Below are 17,544 nucleotides of genomic sequence, written 5' to 3' on the forward strand. Positions count from 1 at the left end.
CCGGGTGGAAGGGTTTCGGGACGGTAGAGGCCATTTGAGGGGGTAGTCCTGCTGGATCTGATTGAGGACGTGCTCCATGGGGGAGTTGAGAGGGGTGTACCGCTCGAACCGACCGGGCGATCGGGTCGGAGTCGACCGGTCATTTCGGGGGGGGGCGGTCATTATAGTGGGGTGTTTGGCTAGTATACTGGGCGGTTCTGGGCTCGGAGTCTTTCCTCTTTTCTCTGGGAGTCGGATTTTTAGGAGTCGGCTCTTGCCGAGCGGCCAGGGAATCTTCAGCATTCATGTATTTCTGGGCTTTGGACAGTAGAGCTGCCATGGTGGTTGGAGGGTTTTTGGAGAGGAAGAAAAGGAAATCAGACGACCGCAGGCCGGCCATAAAGGCGGTGAGGATGACCTTGTCGTCATTCTCCGCTACTTGAAGGGCTTCGGTGTTGAAGCGGGTGACAAAGCTGCAGAGCGACTCCCCCTCGGTCTGACGAATGTTAAGGAGCTGGGTGGCTGGGCGCCTCTGACGTTGGGCTCCAATAAAATGGCTCAGGAAGGAGTCACTAAGGTGTTGAAAGGTGGAGACGGAGTCCGCCGGTAGCTGGCTAAACCACAGCCGAGCTGATCCCTTTAGTGTCACTGGAAAAGCTCGGCACATGATCTCGTCAGGGAAGCCATGGAGGACCATAAGGGTGCGGTAGGTTTCTAGATGGTCGACTGGGTCCGTCGTGCCATCGAAGGAGTCAATGGTAGGCATCTTGAACTTGGCAGGCAATGGTTGTTCGCGGATGGAGGCAACAAAAGGTGAGTTGGTGGTGGCTGAGGGCTTGTGCTGAATGTTCTGCATGACCCCTTGTAGTTGGAGTTTCATAGCTCGGATTTCAGCGTCCCAGAGGGGAGTGTTGTCGCCATGGTCGGCCAATGGAGGCTGGACACTGCTAGCTTCCCCCTCAGGGGTCAGTGCTGCGACTGGCGGGCGTGGAGGTGGAGGTGGTAGGTTTTCATGTTGGGGAGGAAGGAGCTGCGAACCTTCTGGGTTAGGCGGAGGGGGCTGTGGAGCAGTATGGCCTGGGGTTGTCCCTTGGTTGGGTGGAATGTTTGGAGGTGGAACGGGGGGGTTTCTTTGGAGTAACGCATTGATCAGGGCCTGGTTTTGCTCGGTCATGCGGTTAATGCTGTTGGTGAGCTCGATGATGTACTGTGGTGGGTTGGTTGGGTGGGAGGGATCTGTTGGGTGATCGGCGGCGTTGTGGTGAGAAGCCATGGACCTAGTCGTGACCATACACCTAGACAGGCAAAAGGGAAAGGTGATGGTGAGAAGGGAGGGCTCCGGCGGTAGTGAACACAACTAGTGCGCGAATAAACCAGTAAGTTCTCACAGACGGCGCCAACTAATAAGGTTCTGGTTCCCGGGTGGATGGGTCGGACCGGTCCAGGCTCTTCAGAGTCCGGCTCAGGGTGATGACTCCGTCAGGTGACCTGCATGCAAGCCCAGAGGGGAATGGGGTAGTCCCCCAGTGAACCCTCCGGTGTGAGAATTAGTAAAGCAGAGTATGAGAAAAACTGTGTAGAGAGGGATTGAGAGAGAGAGATAGCTTAACCTTATTCTTGTCTTCCTATCCTTGCTTATATTCTTTAGTTATCATTTTTCCTGTCTCTTGTGACGTGCTTTTCTTCGCCGAAAGCCTGTGCCGTAGCTTACCTTGTTCAGGGTGATGGAGGCTCTGTTCCGGCGGGGGGTGCTGTCGTAATAAATGCTGTGATGGGATGCATTAATGGTGATGTGTTGTGATAATAACTCTGCAGATCTTTGTCTGCTGATGTGGCCCGTGTCCCACCTGCCATGTGCCCAAATGCCATTGGCCCTTCATGTCTAGATGGCCTCCAGCTGTCCTGGGCTTTGCCAACCGGGTTATGCCATTGGTCCCAAGCGATGGGTTTGGGGTGGTTTACTGTGGGCCGTATGCCTTGTGGGCCTATCCATGTGAAGAAATAACTTGAGTTGATATCAACATGCATATCAAACGCATCAACTAAAAATAATGAATTAACAAAATAAATTAATCATGCATGATCCCATCACTTGCAACATGAAATAAAAGGATTCTCAACTCATAAATAAAATCCAACGCATTTAAACTTTAAACTTCAAAATGACAATACATACCTTCATTTAATAAGTTTGATTTGTACATAAATAAACAAATTAAATATGCAATAAAATGTTCTTGTAAATATATATATATATATATATATTTTCCGACTCAGGTGCAGAAACAATTCAAGACTATGAATCTACATTGTAATAAAAATAAAATTAGTTTGTAAAACTAATATTTTACTCTAGAAACAAGTTCTTCCATGTATACTTACGATGAACTATGATAAAGTCAAAATAATTAACACCTTTTCACAATGGGTTCAAAAATAAGTGGTCTACCAAACGAAACCATAAGTTACTTACAAAATTAACAGATTGTGACCGAGTCACAAAGTTACATGATTGATTAACAAAATTAATTTTCTAGTTACTAAAACCAGAAAATAAATTACAATTCAAAATAATTTTATTTTCCTTGTTACTAAAACTAGTAAAATAAAATACCGAAATAATATCTGATTACAAAAATCAGAAAACCAAACTACAAATTAATTTTCTAGTTACTTAAACCAGAAAATAAATTATAACACAAAATCATTTTATTTTTCTTGTTACTAAAACTAGAAAATACTGTAATTTTATTTTCCTTGTTACTGAAACTAGAAAATAAAATATCACAACACTATCTGATTACAAAAATCAGAACAAACACAAAATAATTTTCTAGTTACCAAAAACAGAAAATAAATTAAAACACAGTTATAATTTTATTTTCTTTGTTACTAAAACTAGAAAATAATATAATTTTATTTTCCTTGTTACTAAAACTAGAAAAATAAAATACCAAAATAATTTTCTGTAACACCAAATAATATTCTGCAATTGTTAATGACACCAGTATATTATTACTAGTTGTCAAAGAAAAGAGACAGTATATTACTACTATCTGTCAAATAGCATAAATCACTATTTGTTTTTCCAACCAGAATATTAGTTTGAATACACTGAAAATTAAATACAATGAAGATACCAAAAAGGAGTCTGTCTTAAGATTGTTGGACAATCTTCACTGTATTTAAAAGATTTAATTCTATTGTGTACACAACAACAATTATAATTTAAAGAAATAAAGAACAGAAGAGAATTTGTTTGATTTCAAAAATCAAACTCGAAATAAAAATAAATAAATAAAAACAGATTTTATTTTGTTACAAAAATCAAATTTAAATCTGATTTTAATAAATAAAAACAACACTGAAAAATAAATTAAATAACTTGCTTGATTTAATTTGTTCGAATTATTTCCTGATCAAGTCCAGTGTTTGACACTGTGTCCTTAAGACAGATTCGTCCCCTCCACGGTACTTTCAGAATTTGGACGTCTATCTCCCAGGATGAAATGATCTCACCACAAACAATAGCAGCACTACAAATTATTTGCCTTACGAACACACTTTCTTTCAGAAATAAAATGCAGCAAGATGAATAATATAATTAGCAGAAGTGAAATACGAAATTTCTGAATGAAAAAAAAATCAAATGAGGGTGGTCCTATTTATAGATGTAAAGGTGACTCTTGGTTTTAAATTGAACAGGTATGATACCTGTTGGTTTTGAATTCAAATAGATAGCAAAACGAGAAGGGCCTTGTTTGGGTGTGCACTAATTCCAAACTAAGTTATTTCTGTTTGAAAACGGGAAGGGCTCTGTTTGGATGTACAGAAAATCCAAATCAGTTTAATTTGAATTGTGGATTTTATTTTACCAAAAATAAAATAGTATTGGGCCGAACAAGCCCAACCACACACCAGCGCCCAGCCTGCCCGACCGGACGGACGGCGGCGGCGCGCGTGTGGTGATTTTTGGGTCAAATGGGTCTAGCCCATTTTGTCCATAACCTCTCCCTCTAAAACACTTGGGTACCCCTTGGGGCACACCTCAAGTATCTAACCCAAGCCTTATAAACCCTTTCAAAAGTTCTCACCAAATCAATGTGGGACAAGCCAATTTACAACCTTAAGGAATTTCTACCAAAACTCCATTTCCATGGAGCACACTTTGGCTTCAATTTTCCATTCACTCGGTAATGGTTTTGAGCAACCAAATATACCACGTGAATCACAACGCGGCATAGAACGCGTTACCACTTTGACCCGAGTAAAACGACACTCGGGGCTTACCTAAAAAATAGACCAAACTTGAGAAAAAATTCTGGTTTTACCCAGAATTTTTCTACCATTTCCAACATAATACACACCGTATACAACTCTATTATAAAATTACGTACGTTTTTACGAACTTTCATGAGTGATTTTATAAAAATGTGTAAATTGAATATAAATTTATTATCATGTGGTGTTACTTTGGGTTTGTGTTATGCCGAAGATGTTCAATCTTAGTTAAATTAAGGGCAAATTATATATACCTCTCTTGAGGTTTGGCTAAATTACAGATATCCCCCTTGAGATTTCAGAAATTACATCCCGCCCCATAAGGTTTGTATTTTCATAACAATTTGTCCCATGAGGTTTAAATTTCATAACAAATTACCCCCTAATTTGCTATGCAAATATAACATTTAGGGGAAAATTTGTAATTTCTCAAACCTCAAAGGGGTATTTGTAATTTAGCCAAATCTCGAGGGGGATATATGTAATTTGCCCTTAAATTAAAAATATTTAGTGTATAGAAACATCAAGATTTTTTTTTTTTTTTTTGTCAAAACTATCATTCCTTGAATTTCAAAAGCCAAACTAAAATATTTTACAAAATCAATAAAAAGATGTCTCGTGATTTTTTTATCATTAAAAAAAGAAGGATTAGATTAACAAAAGACTCCAAAATGGTATTTTACATATTTTTTATTCATTTGAATAAGGTTACATTAAGATTTCAAACAACTCCAATGCACCTTTTAGTAGAAAAATATAAAAATATATAATTAATTCGTCATTAAATAAATTATTCATATAAATTCGAATCCCTACTTATTTATTTTACATGTTATTATTATATTGTGATATACTTAAGAAAATGTGTCAAAAACTATATAATCATAATAAGTTAATTTTGTGTCTAGTTCATATTGCGTTGAAATGTCTCCCATTATTATTTTTTTCTTTCAATGAAAATAAGGAAAAAATTAACCAAACAGATTTTTGCATTGCTTACACATGTAACATATATAGATTTTTAATTAGAAATCATCTTTCGTATTTACCAGTAGAACCCATGAAGCATATAATTTTATTTTTCATTTTTTTTAAAATCTTCCACAACTAAGAAAGAATATATACATAGTATTTTATTTTGTCAAACAAAGTTTCAAAATCTTCCCTCTCACTCATTTGCTACTTTATTTATATATATACTGGTGGGTGACACGTAATGCGTGTGCAATTTAAGTAAATAAACATAAAAATAAATAATAAAAAAATAATATGTGTCTTGTCTAAATAGTAAAAGTGTTCTTAATGTAATCCAAAGCCTTAGGTTCAAATCTTATTTTATTTTAGGATAGAAAAATTTGACAGGTAGCAAAAGGAAAAGAGACTACACTATTAGACACCAAGTCATGTGCTCACATATATAATAACAACAATGATTCATCCCACTAAAAACATCACCACTAATAGCACTAATGCATTAAAAAAGTAAAAAAAAAAAAAAAACATAATTCCAAGACCAAAACATCACATCATTAATGGCAGGACCCACTGCCACCTAATTAGTGGGAGCACTAATTAGTGGGAGCAAGCATTTTTCATATAATAACTAGCGTATTCCCGTACCTTACGGTGTAAATAATATTAGGATCAAAATATAATTCTAATTCCAACACTATTTATATTTATTTTTTAATTTGATAAAATCACAAATTTATTATAAAATTTTGAAATTCTCACAAAACTCTTCACGGAAACTCGCTTTTGTTTTTATAATATATAGCTAAAGAGATAGATGTACCTAGTATACATACAATTTTCATGGACATACATACAATACTGCTTTTGCTTATATAATTATATGAAATTGTATGTATACCTTTAATGTACTAGTGTATTACGGGACATACATTGTATGAAAATATGTGTAAAATATATTGAACAAAAAGGAGAAAATAAAAAAATAAACAAATAGAGCAAAAAAAAAAAAAAACAAGAGAAAATAAAAAAATAAAAAGAAAAGAGATAGGAATGCAGGATCATGGGATCATGAAATAAGGGGTGTGAGAAAGTGAAAAAGTAAGAGAGAGAGAGAGAGAGTAGAAAATGTATATGTAGAATATTTTTGAGAAAATATATTTCAGCCATTGTTTTATAATTTGAACAAATCTGAGCCATCCAAATGTCCTAATAGAATAAAAATATGTTGAAGATTAAAAAAACCATTCTGCTTTATTATATAGATGTTGAATATTTATATGAGGTCCAAATTTACGAAGTCTATCGGGAATTTAATATATTTAAATATAATAATTAATTATTCAAATTCATTTAATTTGTGGACTATAAAATTCATTAATTTAATCTCCATTACACACAGAAAAATCTGGCTCCAAATTCTGGGATCACAGACTTTTCCATATAATATGAATAAAAATAAGTTAACAAAAAGGAGAAAATGAAAAAAAAAAAAACAAATTGAGAGAAAAATAAAAATGGGAGAAAATTAAAAAAATAAAAAAATAAAAAAGAGAGTGGAAAGTGGGATCATAGGATCATAGAAGGATGTGTGAGAAAAGGAAAAAGTAAGAGAGAGAAGCGGGAAAATAGAAAATGTACATGTAGGATATTTTTTGTAAAATATATCCCAGCCGTTGTTTTATAATTTGAATAGATCTCAGTCGTCCAAATGTCCTAGTAGGACAAATGTGTGTAGAACAAATTCAAAAACCATCCTGCTTTATTATATAGATGTTGAAGATTGACATGATGTCTAAATTTACGAAGTCGATCAGGAATTCAATATATTTAAATATAACAATTAATTGTTCAAATTCATTTAATTTGTGAACTATAAAATTCATTAATTTAATCTCCATTATACACAGAAAAATCTGGCTCCAAATTCTAGGATCATAGACTTTTCCATATAATATGAATAAAAATAAGTGAACAGAAATGAGAAAATGAAAAAAAAAAAACAAATTGAGAGAAAAATAAAAATGGGAGAAAATAAAATAAAATAAAATAATAAAAAAGAGAGTGGAAGATGGGATCATAGGATCATAGAAGAATGGGTGAGAAAAAGAAAAAGTAAGAGAGAGAAGCGGGAAAATAGAAAATGTACATGTAGAATATTTTTTGAAAAATATATATCAGCTTTTGTTTTATAATTTGAATAGATCTCACTCGTCCAAATGTCCTAGGAGGATAAATTTGTGTAGGACAAATTCAAAAATCATCCTGCTTTATTATATAGATGTTGAAGATTTATATGAGGTCTAAATTTACGAAATCTATCCGGTATTCAATATATTTAAATATAATAATTAATTGTTCAAATTCATTTAATTTGTGAACTATAAAATTCATTAGCTTAATTTCCACTACACACAGTAAAATCTGGCTCCTAATTTTAGAATCGCAGACTTTTCCATATAATATGAATAAAAATAAGTGAATAAAAAGGAGAAAATAAAAAAAAAACCAAATTAAGAGAAAAATAAAAATGAGAAAAAATAAAAAAATAAAAAAAATAAAAAAGAGAATGGAAGGTGAGATTCTAGAAGGATGGGGAAAAAAGAAAAAAGTAAGAGAGAAGCGGGAAAATAGAAAATGTACATGTAAGATATTTTTTGTAAAATATATCTCAGCTGTTATTTTATAATTTGAATAGAATTCAGCCGTCCAAATATCCTAGTAGGACAAATATATATAGGACAAATTCAAAAACTATCCTATTTTATTATATAGATATAAATATATGTAAGGTATTTTAAAATTAATTTACGCAGCCTATACAAATCTTTTATCATCTGAATAAGTCTTCTAAAATAAATTTATTTCTTATTGCAGTCCATAATCCTAAAATTTTTACTAGTACATAGAGTCAGGCCTCGTTTGGGAACATGCTAATTTAGTAATTTTTTGATTATTTAACTAAAATATGAACTAAAAAAAATTAGTATGTTTGGGATGACTTTTTAACTTTTTACGAAAAGATATACAAAAAATAGAGAGAAAAGAGAATCTTTAACCTTTTGATATGAATTATTAACTTTTTAATTAATTTAATATTTTTTTACTTTTTAACTAAAATAGAGTGTTCCCAAAAGAGGGCTCAATGACATCCTAAAAAGACAGATCAAATCTCAATCCTTATCCACCTAACCAAACCCTTGGTTCTTATTAGTTTTTTAAAAATATTTTAAGATTATGCCACCTTTCAACATGGTTACAACTAAGAAATGAATCTCTCTCTCTCTCTCTCTCTCTCTCTCCCTCTCTCCATGATTGATGAAAGTGACTTAAGGACAACTTTAGATCTTAACAGACGATAATTTCGGAATTCCAACCTCGTTGTAATCATCGGTTTTCCTTGTGCGGTTGCGCCAACAACGGCTTTTTTTTTTTTGGGAAATTAAAAACACTCTCCTCAAAATTTGATAAAAATATAATTTTTTTTTTGAAATTTAAAAAATTAGAGATAATTTATTATGAAAATATAAATCGCAAAAGACGGAATGTAATTTCTCAAACCTCAAGAGAAAATTCATATTTTCACCAAACCTCAAAAAGAGTGTTTATAATTTGTCCCTTTTTTTTATAAATAATATTAAATATATTAATTGATAACAAATTATGTAACATAATTTTAAAATTTATAATTTATATAATAAATAAAATTAATAATAATATCATAAAATATATTAATATATTAATCGATATATATATATATATATATGTAACACCATCGATTTTTATATAATATAGGTTAGTATACTAAACGCTATCAATTTTTTTATTCAATCTAACGGTCTTCGAAGCTTTTATTCAATCTAACGGTCTTCGAAGCTTCTGTCGTTTCAGCAGACACCTCGTATTCGTCTTCGTTTTATTGTATTCGCAAACAATGCGAAAACTGGCGACGCGTGTTGCCAGGTGTGTGGATTCCGTGGGCTAATTATAGAATATTAATTTCCATAAACTTAGTTACAATTAAACAAATGGGAACCTGACACGCAACGTGCCACATGGCATTCTGTCGCTAACCTAACAGCCACCACGACCCTTCTGCTTCTGCTTCTTTTTCTAATTCTACTTTTCTAGGCCGGCCCGGCACATATGTCAACAATGGTCCACACTTACCCAAAATAAATAAACAAAATACATAAATTAAAAATACATCTTCTGAATTTATTTAAAATATGTGTTTGGTTTGAGTTTTTTGAATTAAGTTTTTGAAAATTGAATTTTTTATTTTTAGTATTCTTTTGTTTTTAGTGAATATTTTTTAAATTTTAAATATTTTTTTTACTTTTTTAGATGTATCTTAGTTAGATGTATCTAAAAAGTAAAAAAATTTGTGAAAAAATATTTTAAAAAATTAATAAATACATAGAAATACAAAAAATATACTGAATTTTTGTATTTTTTTTTATATTTTTGGTATTTAGTGAATTTTTAAAAGATTTTTTTTACAATTTTTTTACTTTTTAGGTGTATTTAAAAAAATTACTTAAAATATTAAAAAAATTCAGTAAAAACAAAAAAATACAGAAAATAAGAAAGTAGAATTTTCTGAAAAGAGTTTTCAAAAATGAAAACAAGCAATTATTTTTTATAATTTTAAAAATTATAAATAATTTTTATCAATTTTTTTTAACAAAATTAATAAAAAAATTCTAATTACTAATTTATATAACAATAAAATTATTTAAATTATCAATTAAAATATATTTATTAAATTATTAAAAATAAAAGAATTCACTTGTTATATGATTAAAAATTTGAAGGGACAAAATGTCATTTTTAAAATTACAGAATTAATTCATATTTTAAATAAATCTCATGAGATGTATTCATAATTTACCTTTTGAATTTTAAAATAAAATACTTTTTTAATTTTTAGTTTTAAGGTAAATTACACTTATCTCTCCTAAGGTGTAATGAAATTACAAAATTTTTCCTGAAGTTTCTAAAATGACTTAAATCTCCTTTGAAATCTCCTTTGAGATTCAGTTTTCAATTACACTGACCTCTTTCGATGTTTAATAAAATGTAAAAATCTCTCCTAAGGTTTCTGAAATGACATAAACCTCTATTGAGGCTTAATTTTCAATTACACTAACCTCTCCTAAAGTTTAATAAAATTGCAAAAATCTCGCCTAATTTTTCTAAAATGATAGAAATTTCCCTTGAGGTTTAGTTTTTTTTTTGTATATTCTTTTTCCTATTACTTTATCATTAAAAAAATGATGACATCATTAAATAATTTAATTATTATTTTAATTTATCCTTTAAAACTGTCTAATTACAATGAAATAAAAAATATATATAATTCCTATTGAAGTTTTGGATAAAGAAGACATACATAATCAACAATAATTGTAAGTATAACAAAGAGAAAAAATAGAAATTGCATTTTTTTTTGGGTAATTGGACACAATTTTAAAGGGTAAAACTATAAATGTAAATAAATTATTTAATTATGTAAATATTTTCCAATTTTTTTTATGACGCCAGGGAGTTTTTGATAAATGAGGCACATGCAATCAACAAATAATGGCAGGCATAATAAAGAGAAAAAATATATAACTATTATATATTTTTATTATTTATTTGTAATCAGATACAGTTTTAAAGGGTAAATTAAGAATATAATTAAATTATTTAATGATGTCAACATTCTCTATTATTTTTTTAAGATAAAGTAACAGAAAAAAAATCTATAATAAAAAACTAAACCTCAAGAGAGGTTTTTGTCGCTTTAGAAACGTGCAGGAGATTTATGCAATTTTATTAAATCTCAAGGGTGGTCAGTGCAATTGAAAACTAAACCTCTAGGGAGGTTTTTGTCATTTCATAAACGTTAAGGAAGGTTTCTATAATTTATTAAACCTCAGGGGAAATCAATGCAATTAAAAACTAAACATCAAGGAATGTTTAAGTCATTTTAGAAAACTCAGGGAGGTTTTTGCAATTTCATCAAACCTCAGGGGAGGTTAGTGTAATTTACCCTTCATTTTATAAATTTCAATTTAATTTTTTTACACTTCATTTTATAAATTTCGATTTAATTTTTTTGATTTATTTTTAATCTAAAATTATTTATCTATTTTTGTTAAGTAAAAATGATTAAAAAAAGAAAGAAAGAAGAAACTATTTTAAGGTTAAACTCAATTAGGTATACATAAAATATCTATAATACTTTTTTTGGGTCAATTTTAATGACTAAAATACTTTTTTTCCTATGTATTTTACTCAAGAAAAATAGGCAGATGATTTAGATTGAAAATAAATCAAAATATTACAGTTTAAATTAACAAAATTAAAAACTCAAAATTTATTTTGTTACAAGGGTCAAAATTTAGAATTTTCTTTTTAAAATAATTTTCCAAAAAAAAAAAATGATAATTACATGTCATTGAAATATAACAAGATCTTATTAACCAAGTGGTCAACATATATTTTAATTTTTTAATCTATTTTTAAAGAAACTTGAAGGAATATATTAATTAAGCGCAGCTTTAGACAAGCCAACAATGGTGGAACAACCTCCATCCTTCCTTCCTTAAACACATGACATGACCCACATGTGTGGACCGAAACTCACCCAACAACACATGACCCACATTGTGTACTCATCATGGAGTTCCATCAGCCCACAAACCCGAGGCAAAACATCAACTAGAGGAACAATTTGTAGCTCAAAAAACAGAGGACTTGAGCACAAAATTTGAGGTAGAAATTCACAATTGTGAAACCAATGGGTCGCTGTCTCCGAACCCAGTCCACACCCAGCACAAACATCATTGTCTACCGCTTTTTCTTTTGTAAAGATTCGATCGAACAGGCAAAATATTCATGCAAAGCTTCCGTGCAAATTTCTTAATCTTCTTTGGCAAATGTAATTTCCATAGCCATGACCAAAACCACCGCTGTCCCGTACTGTTTGGCAAGCATCGCTTGGTTAAAAGCTGTCAAACTTCGAAAAGCAGCGAATTGATTAGCTGGTAATGTAATTTCCATAGCCATAGATAGCCCGGTTCGGTGAACGACTTATTTGAATGGTGGAAGAGTTGGAGGTATAGAAAAGCAAAGAAAGTGGTGTGGGAGACGTTACCTCTTGTTGTGCTTTTGATTAGCTGCGCATGTTATTTTCTTAGGAGTGCAGGTCATAGACTACAACCTGAGTCAGATCAGGGCTGCTTTACTCTGTTTATTAGCTGCTCATGCTATTGGGATTTGCTCGCGGCTGCTACCTTACTCTGTTTCCTTCGCTCAATTTGGTTGTACCTCTGTTTGGTTTTATTTTTCTTCTTTGTCTCTCACCAAACTCGGTTTTGTGTTAGCAAATGATGTGGTATTCATATTAGTGTCAACATAGTTGCGATGAGTATGATATGCTTTGAAACTCTTTACACTTATCTTTCTTTTATTGATGTATTGTTAGTGTAATTGTTACCTATGATTCATCAATACAGGTATTCTTCCTTTTAGTGATGACCAAAAAATAAATAAAAAAAAAAAAAAAAAATGTAGCCACTAAAGATGCTGTAAACAAATTAAAGTTGAATACATTTTAAAACCGTTAAAATTTTTAAATCAAATTTAAACAATATACTAATTCACTCGATAGAAATGCTTGACATGTTAATTAGAAATGGGGCCTGGCTTTCCTCCAGTCCGATCTGATTGGAGGGTGCTGTTGGGCCTCTAGAGGCCTGCCATGGGTCTCATTTTTATAATATGAACCGTTCATTGTGGATAACTCGTCGAGTACTATACGATTGTAAAAAATCACGTTGATTGGATATTGATAGGTATGTGATCAAATCAATTTTGTATAAAATAAATGAATGGTGAAAAATTAAATAGCTGACATAAATTTGATTCTATGAAATAGTTATCGATATCCGATTGACGTGATGTTTTACAGACATATAGTACTCGACGAGTTTTATACATTGAACAATTCAGATTATCGAAATAGAATTCACAGTGAACTCTTATAAAGCTAACAGTACCCTTCAGTTCAATCTGGAACTAGGGAGAAGCCATTCCCTTAGAAATGGCTAATGGGCTTTTCTTAGTAGGGATCATTTTGCAAAAGTCTGAGCTTCGAACATTGTGGAAATCTTTCAGTCCCTCTAAAATTCTTGCTTTTGCTTGCTTAGCTCTGTGGCATAGGATCACAACTTGTGGTTTTTTATTTTGGGTTAAAAATATTATTTTAGAAAACGTTTTCAATATTTTTTGATTTTTGAAAAATAAAAATATTATGCAAATTAAAATCATATCAATGCTACCATCAGCACCACCTTGCCGCCACTACTGCCACTGCAAACAACTTACCACTACACTATAAAGTATAAGAATTTTAAGGATTAAACTTGTCTCTAAAAATAAAAATTTTATTGTGAAAGATATTTGGAAGAATAATTCATGTCGTTAAAAAGTTGTTCCAAAAACTTTTTTTTTTTAAAAAATAGTGATAATTTTGAAAATATCGGTAATAAATGAACTTTTAGGGATAAAATAATTTGGTGCAAAAAAATTTTTTTTTTTTAGACAAAATTTTGGTGACAAAATGATAGTATAATTCATCACTGAATGTCAAATTTCAGGGCTTTTCCCATATTAAGCCTCTTTTGCATCCTATTTCCCAAACTAGGCCTAGTTTGGACGGATTTCCCAAACTAGGCTAAAGTGCTATTACAAATCGCGCTTTCACTGTTTGGAACCCAAAACTTGATGAATAGTGAAGGTGCTACAGTGAATCGCGATTTTAATTAAGAAAACACTGTTTGAAATAGCGATATTAAGGTAATTTTTTTTTCTGAATAGAATAATAGCGATTTTACTGTGCATTTCTTTTGTGAAGAAAACGCTATTCGTAGCGTTTTCACTGTTAATTAATGAAAACGCTAATTGAAAAAACGCTTTTAAAACTCCTATAAAACACGGGTATGGCCTCATTTGCAATCACGTTTTTGACACTTAGGTTTTTCGTCTCTTGCTCGATCTGTCTGATTTCTCAGACTCTCTGGCTCTCACTCTCCATCTCCCTCTGCTCTCAGACTCACTCGCTCTCGATCTCGCTCTGCTTTGGCTCTCACTGTAGCTTTCGCTCTCCCTCTGCTCTTTGCTCTCACTCTCTGTCTCTGCTCTCTCTTTCTCTCTCTCCGTGGTATGACATCTAGCTCTGTCTGTATCATTTGAATTTTATGTATTTATTTATTGTGTTTGCGAAAAATATGAATGCGTTTGTGAAACTGTGGATGTTAGGGTTTTAAATGTGAATTATTAAATGTGTTAGGATTTTATCAGTGTGGTTATGAAATTAGGGTTTGAAATTTTTTGAAATCAGAAATCAGGGTTTGAATTTGTGCTTTTGAATTTGTGGAATTTTTTATACTTTTGAATTTTTGGATGTTGCTTGTGAATTGAATATCTGGGTTTGGATTTTTTATGCTTTATCAGTGTGGTTATGAAATTAGGGTTCTAAAGATAATTGTTGCTCGATATCAGATTGTTCACACATCCTTTTAGGATGACATTTTAGGGTTCAAAAAATTAAGGGTTTTGAATCATAAATCAGGTTTGGAATTTTTTGAATTTTTTAAATAAATCATAAATATGAGAATTGAGAATTGAAAATTGGAATTATGAAATTCATAAATCATAAATTCATATAATTGATAATTGTTAATTTCATATTATGAAATTCATATAATTGAGAATTGAAATTATGAAATGTTTATATTTGGAAACTTGAAATCAGAAATTGGAATTTTGAAATTATGCTTGTGAATCAAAATGTCTATATTTTGAATTTTGAATTGTGAATAAACCAACCTATATTTGTTGAATTGGAATTTTTTTTTTTTTGCATGTTAAGAGGAATTAAAAGGAAATTAGGGTTTGAAATTAGGGTTTTCAAATTATTATTTTTTTAATTAAGAATAAAATTAAAAAAATTGAAATTCATATAATTGATAATTGTTAATGTCATATTATGAAATTCATGTAATTGAGAATTGTTGAATTGGAATTATGAAATGTCTATATTTTGAAATTTGAAATCAGAAATTGAAATTTTGAAATTATGCTTGTGAATCAAAATGTCTATATTTTGAATTTTGAATTGTGAATAAACCAACCGATATTTGTTGAATTGGAAATTTTTTTTTTTTTTTTTTTTTGCTTGTTAAGAGGAATTAAAAGGAAATTAGGGTTTGAAATTAGGGTTTTCAAATTATTTTTTTTTAATTAAGAATAAAATTAAAAAATTTGAAATTCATATAATTGATAATTGTTAATGTCATATTATGAAATTCATGTAATTGAGAATTGTTGAATTGGAATTATGAAATGTCTATATTTTGAAATTTGAAATCAGAAATTGAAAATTTGAAATTATGCTTGTGAATCAAAATGTCTATATTTTGAATTTTGAATTGTGAATAAACCAACCGATATTTGTTGAATTGGAAATTGTTTTTTTTTTTTTTGCTTGTTAAGAGGAATTAAAAGGAAATTAGGGTTTGAAATTAGGGTTTTAAAAGTAATTTTTTTAATTAAGAATAAAATTCAAAAAATTGAAATTCATATAATTGATAATTGTTAATGTCATATTATGAAATTCATGTAATTGAGAATTGTTGAATTGGAATTATGAAATATCTATATTTTGAAATTTGAAATCAGAAATTGGAATTTTAAAATTATGCTTGTGAATCAAAATGTCTATTATGAAATTGTTTTTTTTTTGCTTGTTAAGAGGAATTAAAAGGAAATTAGGGTTTGAAATTAAGGTTTTAAAAGTAATTTTTTTTAATTACGAATAAAATTAAAAAAATTGAAATTCATATAATTCATAATTGTTAATGTCATATTATGAAATTCATATAATTAAGAATTGAGAATTGAAATTCATATTATGAAATTCATGAATTGAGAATTAAGGTGGACTGACAATTTCAATTTGAGGTCCACATGGTTACATATATAAGATCATTTTTGTTTAAGAAAATAAGACTGTAAATTGTATGATTGAATTCAAAATCTGAAAATTGAAATGAATTTGAAAAAATCAAAAGTTCAGAGATTTGAAAAAAAAAAAAAATGAATTTAGTGCATAATTGCCCATATAACTGACATAGGGGTATTTTTGAAAAACCTAAAATATGAGACATAAACACCCACTACATATATATACACCTTTATTCAGTATTTCATTTGGTAATATCAATGTGGGGTTGTATACTTGAGAAATGGTATTTGAATCTGTCGCCTATTATACTATATGAGAAATGGTATTTGTCACTTGATTTATTTCACTATACTATTTGACCCTCTAGGTATATTTATTCAATTCAAGACATTGTGCATATTTAATAAAGGGAAAATTTCATTTCAATGTGCATATGCAAACTACCCATATAATTTGGAAATAACTATAATGTTCCCGTGGAAGGGGGTTATGTTCTTATTTTCAAATATCAGAGGTAAATCACACATAGAGTAAAGCAAAGGGGGTTAAAGTCAATTTCATCTTTCAAAAAAATGACAAATATAATATGAATTTCAATTAAGAATACTAAGTGTATGGAAAGATTAACGTTTTTTCATAAGTTAAATTTTATGAGACTAATTTCTACTAAATGAAATTATTAAAAAAAATATTTAATTTTGAATGTATTTTATTAAAAAAAATATTTGTATTGACTTCAAAATAATAAATGAAAAGATCATGTTCTCTCAAATAAAAGATCATGTTCTCTCAAATATTTAATTTTGACTCTATTTTATTCAAAAAAAAATATTTTTATTGACTTCAAAATAATAAATGAAAATATCATGTTCTCTCAAAATATTTAATTTTGACTCTATTTTATTTAAATAAAAAGATTTTGGTTTAATTTCGTTTGGTTTATTTCACTATATTTGGGGTCAGGCACCCAGAATATGATTAAAAAATTTAATAAGCTGAATTTGTACATATAATAGCATTATAGTAGAAATTAAAATGGATTATTTACCAATAAATCCTACTTCACAAACTGTTATACCAAATAGTCCCACTTTTATTCTATTATACCAAATAGTCCTGCTGGTGGGTTGATTTGGTCTTTTTTGGTTTTTTTTTTTTTTTTTTCCATTTTTGTTTTACTGCGTGGACGAGAGTGCCCTTTCCTTTTTGTTAACCCAAGTTCAGAAGTGTCACGTTTTTCTTACAGGATGTGATCTGTGTGGATAACGTAGGGACATGTGTTTTCTGATTCG

Source organism: Camellia sinensis, chromosome 4, assembly GCF_055761805.1.
Source record: "Camellia sinensis isolate YWXY chromosome 4, ASM5576180v1, whole genome shotgun sequence".
NCBI classification, from domain to species: Eukaryota; Viridiplantae; Streptophyta; class Magnoliopsida; order Ericales; family Theaceae; genus Camellia; species Camellia sinensis.